The sequence below is a fragment of the Doryrhamphus excisus genome, linkage group LG23, assembly GCF_037039965.1.
Source record: "Doryrhamphus excisus strain RoL-2023G ecotype Guam linkage group LG23, RoL_Dexc_Guam_v1.1, whole genome shotgun sequence".
NCBI classification, from domain to species: Eukaryota; Metazoa; Chordata; class Actinopteri; order Syngnathiformes; family Syngnathidae; genus Doryrhamphus; species Doryrhamphus excisus.
This window is the reverse complement of record NC_136379.1, coordinates 9,155,679-9,166,830: the sequence shown is the minus strand read 5'-3', so window position 1 is coordinate 9,166,830 and position 11,152 is coordinate 9,155,679. Positions and strand designations below refer to the sequence as shown.

General features: G+C 37.6%; 1 protein-coding gene across 2 annotated transcripts in view; it reads left to right on the top strand.

Annotated features, from left to right (window-relative positions):
• Positions 1-6,618: 6,618 nt before the first annotated feature.
• Positions 6,619-11,152, top strand: part of LOC131105642 (protocadherin-1-like) — a 123,026-nt gene continuing 118,492 nt past the window's right edge. Inside the window, exon 1 of one of the 2 annotated variants that reach the window (XM_058054005.2) lies at positions 6,619-7,185. The gene's annotated coding sequence lies outside the window, so the exon portion shown is untranslated. The remainder of the gene's footprint in view (positions 7,186-11,152) is intronic. The other variant, XM_058054023.2, reaches the window with a different exon arrangement.

Sequence of the window (11,152 nt, the reverse complement as noted above, 5' to 3'; positions counted from 1 at the left end):
TCCCGACTGCAGCTTGACTTCCTCCAACCGGAGGTCGGAGGTCAAGCCGAGGTTTGACTGAACCCGGTCCGCTCACCTTTATTGAAATGCCACCCAGGAAGCGTTAGTGTGGAACACATCAAACGGGGGATGGGGGGGAGGAGCTTCTCTCACGACGATGCATTCAGGGCATGTGGACAAAAATGGTAAATAGGAGCTTCCTTGCTTTGAACAACTTTCTAATAACAATAATATGATATGTATTTTATATATAGATATATTTTATATACATATATTATATGTAGTTACTAAGGAAGTAAGGCACATATATTTAGAGTAGTTACTGTGGAACTAATACATTAATAAGTAGTTACTGAGGAAGTAGAGCACATGCATTTAGAGTAGTTACTGAGGAACTAATAAACTACTAAGTAGTTGTTGTGGAAGTAAAGCATGTACATTTAAAGTAGTTACTGAGGAACTAAGGCACACACATTTAGAGTAGTTACTGTGGAACTAATAAACTTATACGTAGTTGTTGGGGAAGTAAATCGTACATTTAGAGTAGTTATTGAGGAACTAAGGCACATACATTTAGAGTAGTTACTGTGGGACTGATGAACTAATGAGTGGTTACTGAGGAACTAAGGCACACACATTTAGGGTAGTTATTGAGGAACCAAAGCACGTACATTTAGAGTAGTTACTGTGGAACTGATGAACTAATGAGTAGTTACTGAGGAACTGAGGCACACACATTTAGAGTACTTACCGTGGAACTGATGAACTAATGAGTAGTTACTGAGGAACTAAGGCACACACATTTAGAGTAGTTACTGTGGAACTGATGAACTAATGAGTAGTTACTGATGAACTAAGGCACACACATTTAGGGTAGTTATTGCGGAACTAAGGCACAAACATTTAGAGTGGTTACCGTGGAACTGATGAGCTAATGAGTAGTTACTGAGGAACTGAGACACATACATTTAGAGTAGTTACTGAGGAACTGATAAACTAATGATTAATTACTGAGGAACTAAGGCACATACATTTAGAGTGGTTATTGGGGAACTAAAGCACATACATTTAGAGTAGTTACTGTGGAACTGATGAACTAATGAGTAGTTACTGATGAACTAAGGCACACACATTTAGGGTAGTTATTGCGGAACTAAGGCACAAACATTTAGAGTGGTTACCGTGGAACTGATGAGCTAATGAGTAGTTACTGAGGAACTGAGACACATACATTTAGAGTAGTTACTGAGGAACTGATAAACTAATGATTAATTACTGAGGAACTAAGGCACATACATTTAGAGTGGTTATTGGGGAACTAAAGCACATACATTTAGAGTAGTTACTGTGGAACTGATGAACTAATAAGTAGTTACTGAGGACCTAAGGTACATACATTTAGAGTAGTTACTGAGGAACTGCTAAACTAATGAGTAATTACTGAGGAACTAAAGCACATATATTTAGAGTAGTTACTGAGGAACTGATGAACTAATGAGTAGTTACTGAGGAACTAAGGCACACACATTTAGGGTAGTTATTGAGGAACTAAGGAACATACATTTAGAGTAGTTACTGTGGAACTGATGAACTAAGGAGTAGTTACTGAGGACCTAAGGCACATACATTTAGAGTAGTTACTGTGGAACTGATAAACTAATGAGTAATTACTGAGGAACTAAGGCACATACATTTAGAGTAGTTACTGTGGAACTGAAACTAATGAGTAATTACTGAGGAACTAAAGCACATACATTTAGAGTGGTTACTGAGGAACTGATAAACTAATGAGTAATTACAGAGGAACTAAAGCACATACATTTAGAGTAGTTACTGTGGAACTAATAAACTTATAAACTTAGTACTTTTTGGGGGGGCTGGGGGCGGCCGCATGCTAACATTTTTTTTACCAAAGTAACTTTGCGCCTTCCCTCTTCCCTCCTCAGGGACATTTGTCTAAACATTTAGAGGAGAGAATGATTTGAATAGGCCATGTCGTCCTTTGCCTTTAATTCATAATTCAATTGACTTGAATAATGAACATTGTTATCGGCGTCTGGTCTCGGCGGCCGCTGGCTGGCACGAACACTCTGATTGGATGTTTCTTACGGCAAAGCTCAGCGGAGCCACGCTCCATTGTTTCATCACTTTTCTCTTTGTTGGATGAATAATGACGACCGTGTCGACTGTGGACGTCCTGCACGTCGCTAACTCCGTAACACAAAGACGGGCAAATCAGGCGGAGGCGGGCTCAAAGTCGTCTTCTTCTTCTTTGTTTTATGTCTTCCACGTGGACGCTGAAGATGAAAGAAATGTTACCTAACTGTAAATGCGATCCAAGTACCACATTTTAATTTTAATTTTAATTTTAATTTTAATTTTAATTTTAATTTTAATTTTAATTTTAATTTTAATTTTAATTTTAATTTTAATTTTAATTAATTTTAATTTTAATTTTAATTTTAATTTTAATTTTAATTTTAATTTTAATTTTAATTTTAATTTTAATTTTAATTTTAATTTTAATTTTAATTTTAATTTTTTTGCGGAATGTAGTATATTTATTGGAAAGTAGTGATGGAATATGATATATTTATTGGGTAATAGGAGTGTAAAGGTGACTATAGGGGTGTTATTTCATGTCTAGAGAGCTCTAATAATGTATTTAGAAAGTCAAACAGGTGTCTTGTGTTGTGTATATGTCTTATTATATCTACTATATTGGGTAATAGGAGTGTGAAGGTGACTATAGGGGTGTTATTTCATGTCTAGAGAGCTCTAATAATGTATTTAGAAAGTCAAACAGGTGTCTTGTGTTGTGTATATGTCTTATTATATCTACTATATTGGGCTATAGGAGTATGAATGGGACTATAGGGGTGTTATTTCATGTCTAGAGAGCTCTAATAATGTATTTAGAAAGTCAAACAGGTTTTTTGTGTTGTGTATATGTCTTATTATATCTACTATATTGGGTAATAGGAGTGTGAATGTGACTATAGGGGTGTTATTTCATGTCTGGAGAGCTCTAATAATGTTTAAAAGTGTATTTAGAAAGTCAAACAGGTTTCCTGTGTTGTGTATATGTCTTATTATATCTACTATATTGGGCAATAGGAGTGTGAATGGGACTATAGGGGTGTTATTTCATGTCTGGAGAGCTCTAATAATGTATTTAGAACGTCAAACGGGTTTCTTGTGTTGTGTATATGTCTTATTATATCTACTATATTGGGTAGTAGGAGTGTAAAGGTGACTATAGGGGTGTTATTTCATGTCTAGAGAGCTCTAATAATGTTTCAAAGTGTATTTAGAAAGTGAAATCAGAGCTGTACCAAAAGCGGGATGTGTCTCTGTGTGAAAGTGTGTATTTGTCACAGACACAGGCGGATAAATGTCAAATCTGCTGTTTCGTGGCAAAGTTGTGGCATCTCTGTTTGAAAGAGGCTGACGTGTCAACAAGCCCCGCCCGCCCGGCACGGGCCGAGACACAAAACAAGCAGAGCGCACCGCTGCGGCCTTTGTCGTGTTTGTTGGTTTCATTTTGGGCCAGTTTGTCTGCTGCCGACTGTGAAGCCCTGCGGTTGCCTCTCGCTTCCCAGCATGCTTTGCAGTAATTAACCCCGCGGCCCGCGTGGCCCCCACAAGCAGCCGTAATATCCTCATCAATATTCCCTATAGCCACCCTCATAAAAACACAAAGAAAGTTCCTCCTCCGTGCAGGAAGAAGAAAAGTTCCACCTCGGAATCGTTCATCAGAAGAACGATGACAACTGCTGTGTTGCAAATGGAATACTTCCATCAAAACTACCTCAATAAATACACCATATTCCTTCACTACCTCAATAAATACACCATATTCCTCAATAGATATATTACATTCCTGAATGTAGTAAATATAACAAGACACAAAAAACTGTTTACAACATTCTAAGTGCACTTTTTAACATTATTAGAGCCCTCCAGACATGAAATAACACCCCTATAGTCACCTTTACAATCCTATTATCCAATATAGTATTTCTAATAAGAGAAAATAAGACATATAAGACACGCAAAACCTGTTTACAACATTCTAAGTGCGCTTTTTAACATTATTAGAGCTCTCTAGACATGAAATAACACCCCTATAGTCACCTTAACACTCCTATTATCCAATACAGTACTTCTAATCAGGTAAAATAAGACATACAAGACAAAGACAACCTGTTTACAACATTCTAAGTGCACTTTTTAACATTATTAGAGCCCTCCAGACATGAAATAACACCCCTATAGTCACCTTTACACTCCCGTTATCCAACACAGTACTTTTGATAAGAGAAAAAAGACTTAAAAGACACAGACAACCTGTTTACTACATTCTAAGTGTTCTTTTTAACATTATTAGAGCCCTATAGACATGAAATAACACCCCTATAGTTACATTTATACTCCCATTATCCAATATAGTACTTCTAATAACAGAAAATAAGACATATAAGACACGCAAAACCTGTGTACAACATGCTATGTGCACTTTTTAACATGATTAGAGCCCTCTAGACATGAAATAACACCCCTATAGTCACCTTTAGACTCGTATTATTCAATATAATACTTATAATAAGAGAAAATAAGACATGTAAGACACGCAAAACATGTTTACAACATTCTAAGTGCTCTTTTAACATATTAGAGCCCTCTAGACATGAAATAACAACCCTATAGTCACCTTTACTCTCCCATTATCCACTATTGTACTTCTAATAAGACAAAATAAGACATATAAGACTTTACTACATTCTAAGTGCACTTTTCAACATTATTAGAGACCTCTGGACATGAAATAACACCCCTATAGTCACCTTAACACTCCTATTATCCAATATAGTACTTCTAATAAGATAAAAAATACATAAAAGACACACAAAACCTGTTTACTACATTCTAAGTGCACTTTTTAACATTATTAGAGCTCTCTGGACATGAAATAACACCCCTATAGTTACATTTACAACCCTATTATGCAATATAGCACTTCTAATAAGAGAAAATAAGACATACAAGACACACAAAACCTATTTACTACATTGTAAGTGCACTTGTTAACATTATTAGAGACCTCTAGACATGAAATAACACCCCTACAGTCGCCTTTACACTTCCATTATCCAACATAGTACTTTTAATAAGACAAAATAAGACATATAAGACTTTACTACATTCTAAGTGCACCTGTTAACATTATTAGAGCCCTCTAGACATAAAATAACACCCCTATAGTCACGTTTACTCTGCTATTATCTGATATAGTACTTCTAATAAGAGAAAATAAGACATATAAGACACAGACGACCTGTTTACAACATTCCAAGTACACTTCTTAACATTATTAGAGCCCTCTAGACATAAAATAACACCCCTATAGTCACCTTTACTCTGCTATTATCTGATATAGTACTTCTAATAAGAGAAAATAAGACATATAAGACACAGACGACCTGTTTACAACATTCCAAGTACACTTCTTAACATTATTAGAGCCCTCTAGACATTAAATAGCACCCCTATAGTCACATAGGGGAAAATAAGACACGCAAAAAACCTGTGTACAACACGCTAAGTGCACTTTTTAACATGATCAGAGCCCTCCAGTCATGAAATAGCACCCCTACAGTCACATTTACTTTGTTATTAACCAATATAGTAGAGAAATGCAGACACAAAAAGACATTTAAGAGGTACATACGTAAATCACATGATGTCTTTGAATGCATCTTGTGAATGCCTTATGTGTTTACTTTACCGAGCTTTTAAATAAAACCTGACTAATAATATGTTAGATTCAACCCCCGGAATGGCACCGTTTGCTAATGAACCCACGTTTGAAAGCATAAAGTGGCGAGGGGGAGGGCGGGGGGGGGGGGCGTGGAAGCGATGTGTAAGTGTTTTTTTTTTATTTTTTTTTTATTCATCTCAGTCTGTGAAAACCTGAAATCTTTCAAGGTGTTTGAAATAGTGAAAGTACAAACATGTCTTAAGTTTGTATTTTTTTTATAATGATGTTGTTTTGGTTTGTGTGGAGCAGACGCTTGACAAAGAGGAAGTAGATAATCCACGTCCTGTGTGTGTGTGTGTGTGTTTTACTCCATCACACACACACACACACACACAGTAATAACACAATAACAGCCACAAAGTCACATTTCCCTCACTGATGCAGTACCGCTTTTCGCCGGTGAGGGGCGCTCAAAGCGCGAGAAATGTATTTTTTCCTCCGACTGAGCTGAAAAGCATGCAAAGAACATATTATTATTATTATTATTATTATAATTATCATTATATTTATGTTTATATATTATCATAGCTACACATACACGTCATATTGTGACATAGTACATCATTTTTAACTCCACTAGTGACGTCACAATGTCACGTATTTTAATAAACAAAACATTTACACTGTTGTTTAATGGCAGAGAATAAGTTTAAAAGATTTAAAAAGAGGAAATAAAGGTTTAAAAAAAAAAAATACACCCCCCTCCAGTGTTGTCATGTGAGGGAGGGGGGGCCAATAGAGAGTGTGTGTTTGTGAGAGAGAGGAAGGTTGAGTTTGAGACAGGAAGCTTTGGACTCTCTCACTTTGTCCTCCTCATTCATCCATCCAGCAGCAGCGGCAGAAGCAGAAGCAAGGCGAGCCGTTCCGAGCCGGACCGGACCGGACCTGACCTGCAGTTGAGTCGGCAAAGCGGTCCCGTGAGTCGGACTGGAGGCTGACAAGTCAAAGCGGAACATTTTTTTTTTTAATTTTTTTGAAATATCTTTATTTGCCTTGTTTTTACTTTTAACATCCACCAGACTTCCACCACCCACCCCGGGTGCCGGTGCTCCATCTTCCCAGGATCATGGTTCCGTCGGCGGTGTGACATCGGAGACACGCACCGATCGACCGAACCGAGGTGGTCACGACAGTGAAAAAAAAAAAAAAAAAAAAGTGGACTCACAGGAATATTCTTTTTCTACGTTTGGATTTCTTTCAACGTTTATACTTTTAATCTTCTTGGATTCTTCGTTTTTTGTTTTTTTTTTAACCACCCTCCGAGTTCCGGAGCGGTTTTTGGTTGGACACCGAGGACACGCGGAGCCTGTAGCCGGGCTGGAGCGCTCCAAGCTGGGCTGCTGCGCGGCTGTCAACCGGTCCAGGTACGAACTCTTCACTAACATATTTATTCATTAAATATAGCTTATTTTTTACTTTTACTGTGATTTCAACTAGTATATTTATATATATTTTATATATTTTTATATATTTTTATATTTAAAAACACTTGTTGAAAAATGGATCCATTTTAGTCCATTTTTCCTTCATTGCCTGCATGGCTATTGATCCGTATCGATCCGGAACCGTCTGGAATGGTGGAATAGAGCTTTCTTTTGCGGGTCGAGCCGCCTCTCAGAACCTCCGACACGGAACAATCATCAACGGGAATTTTGGGAGTTCTGTATTTGGATGTTTCCAGTTCATTAGAAGCTGCAGCGGAGTTCCACAGAATCAATTTTATGAAATATGAAAATCATATTTTTTTGCATGTTTTTGGTCCAGTTTGACACTCCGACACTCCGACACTCCGACACTCCGAGACTCCGACACTCCGACACTCCGAGACTCCGACTCCAGGTCCAAACACGGCGACAGAGTACAAACACAAGCATGTGTGTGAGGGACCGGGAATCTGGTTGCTCCGGTTTCTCCGGTGCTGCCGGATAAGGGGGGGGGGGTGGTATTTAAAAACTTCTGGTGTTCCTTAAAGGAAGATAGAGAGAGATGTCCCGCTTGACCTTTGACCCCGTGGCCTCCTTCCTCGCGATACGCGTACAGGAAGTGGATGCTTAAACTTTGGGAATCATTTCCTGGTTGCACTTGGGCTGATTTGTGTTACTTTTTCCGACGTGGGACATGGGAAGTTTATTACGTCGATGAATGTCGGCGTTGTGTTTTAGGTACACACACTTGCAGTACACGTACTTACAGTACACATACTTACAGTACACGCACTTGCAGTACATACAATAACAGTACACACACTAGTTCATGTAGTTCCAAATCCTTTATCGTCTTCTTCTTCTCTAGTAGCTAAAAGTGGCGGTGACTGAGGGGTGCGATTGAGGGCGGTAAGTGTGCATGGTGGGGCGCACCCACCACTGGGGGCAGGGGGCTGGGGGGGTGTGTCGTTGAGTACAAGATCCCGGGTATTGCATTTACCGTTTACGGTACTTTTCAGTGTGAGTGTAAAGTATCAGAATGAAAGTGTGTCAATAGAGAATCTTTGGGGCTCATGACGTACACCCACTTCCACGACCCCCGACCGACCCCCACCTCTCCGACCCCCACTCACATAAATGTGGTCCGATACATTTGCTTGGCGGATTGGAGGATTGATTATATGAGGACACCCTTGGGTACGGCCCTGCATCATTTTTTTGGGGGGGGCGGGGGGCGGGGGGCGCGCCGTTGAGTACAACATCCCGGTTAATGCATTTACCGTTTACGGTACTTTTCACTGTGAGTGTAAAGTATCAGAATGAAAGTGTGTCAATAGAGAATCTTTGGGGCTCATGACGTACACCCACTTCCACGACCCCCGACCGACACCCACCTCTCCGACCCCCACACACATAAACGTGGTCCGATACATTTGCTTGGCGGATTGGAGGATTGATTATATGAGGACACCCTCGGGTACGGCCCTGCATCATTTTTTTTGGGGGGGGGGGGGGGGGGGGGGCTGGGCGGTCATGAGGGGCGGATTCGAGTGTGTGGTGCGTTTAGAGTGTAGAAGTCACAGCTAAATAAGTGAGTTTGTTAATAAAGTACGTATAGAATACATACCTGGATACCCCCGCCCCCAGCCCCCGACGCCCCCCCCCCCCCAAAAAAAAGTACACTTGGTTGCGTTACACAGTCAAAGTGGGCGGGGCTTGTATTGTATACACTATGCATACACTATGAGCTCATTATTTGTTGTTTTTGCAATGCGATGCATTCAGGTGTCATGCTGAGCGTAGGACAAAAAAAATTATGCGCTTAAATTTATTTTTTTTTTTCTGTTGTGCTTCCCTGAATGACACACAGTGTGTGTGTGTGTGTGTGTGTGTAAACGAAACAATAGCATGTGAATAGGGTCATTAGAGTAATCCCTTTTGTCATGCAGCTTGGATGGACCACACACACACACATGGTGCCGTGTGTATAGTTTTCATATTGACCATGAACACATCATAGCTCCTTTTTATTATATTATGTGTTATGTGTGTTAACGCCATGCCTGTGTGTGTAAGTGTGTGTGTGTGTTTGTGTGTGTGAGAACTAGAAGTTCCTGTCAGGCAGGTTGAACAACACACACACACACACACACACACGTCCTTTTCGATTAATTAGCCAAGAAAGTCGCTTTTAAAGTCGCCATCTTGTCGCTAATGGCGGCTTTGTAACAACATTAAGAACGTAAACAAACACTTTTTTAACTTGATCAGTTACTGTTGCTTTAAGGTGAGATGTTCAATGTGCAACACGGGTCGCCTGAAAAACGACAGCAGACATCGACCCGGTGGTGAAGTGGATATGTGTGGTCAACAAACGGCTCGCTGGTGTTCGATACCTTGAGGCAGGAGTCTGTAAAAAATGAAAGGATGCACAACGTCTTATAGGCTGGCGAGGATAATTAGCATCATATTTATTCGGATATGTCATTAATGTTGACAATATGCTGAGCTGCGGGCTGAAAATGGACCCCAGGTCACACTTTGGACACCCTTTCTTTGGTGGTTACATTGAGGTGGCCATAGTCTGGCTCTAAATATAGAATTTAACACAAAAAGTATTTAAAAAAAAAAGAAAAATCTGTTTAATTTTACAAGAATCAAGTAAAAATATTTTTGAGAACATGTAATATTATGAGGAAAAATAACAATTTTAATAATGTTGAAATATTCAAGAAAAAATATGATTTATTCCTTCAAAGTCATAATATATTGAGAAAAAAACAAATAAAGTTGTCATTTTTGCAAAATTGGGTTATAGAAAAAAATCACAATATTACAAGAATAAAGTCAAAATATTCTGGCACTAATCTCATAGTCTCAGCTTTTCATAATAAATTAAAAATATGAAATATTCAAGAAAAAAATAGGATTTATTTCTTTCAAGTCGTAATATAATAAGAAAAAAACAACAAATAAAGTTGTAATTTTTGCAAAATTTGGTTACAGAAAAAATCATAATGTTACAAGAATAAAGTCAAAATATTCTGGCACTAATCTCATAATTACGAGAAGAAAAATTACAAGAAGAAAGTTGAAATAGTTTATATGAAATATTCAAGAAAAAATATGATTTATTCCTTCAAAGTCGTAATATAATGAGAAAAAACAACAAATAAAGTTGTAATTTTTGCAAAATTGGGTTGCAGAAAAAAATCATAATATTACAAGAATAAAGTCAAAATATTCTGGCACTAATCTCATAATTACGAGAAAAAAATTACAAGAAGAAAGTTGAAATAGTTTAGATGAAATATTCAAGAAAAATGTTTTCAAGTCGTAATATAATAAGAAAAAAACAACAAATAAAGTTGTCATTTTTGCAAAATTGGGTTACAGAAAAAATCATAATGTTACAAGAATAAAGTCAAAATATTCTGGCACTAATCTCATAATTACGAGAAGAAAAATTACAAGAAGAAAGTTGAAATAGTTTATATGAAATATTCAAGAAAAAATATGATTTATTCCTTCAAAGTTGTAATATATTGAGAAAAAAAATAAAGTTGCCTTTTTTGCAAAATTGGGTTACAGAAAAAAATCATAATGTTACAAGAATAAAGTCAAAATATTTTGTCACTAATCTCATAATTACGAGAAGAAAAATTACAATAAGAAAGTTGAAATAATTTGTGGGAAAACAGCTTTCATTTTATGATAATAAAAAAAAGTCATACTCCAATTAGAAAAAAATCTGCAATATTATGAGAATAAACTTGTAATATTAAGAGGAAAAAATCAAGTAATTTTAGTGGCAGATAGTTGAAATATTAAAGGAAAAAAAATTAGGTTAGAAATAACGTGAACGTGTTCATTTTTGATAAAACCCGATTGAAGTCACACTTGCTGT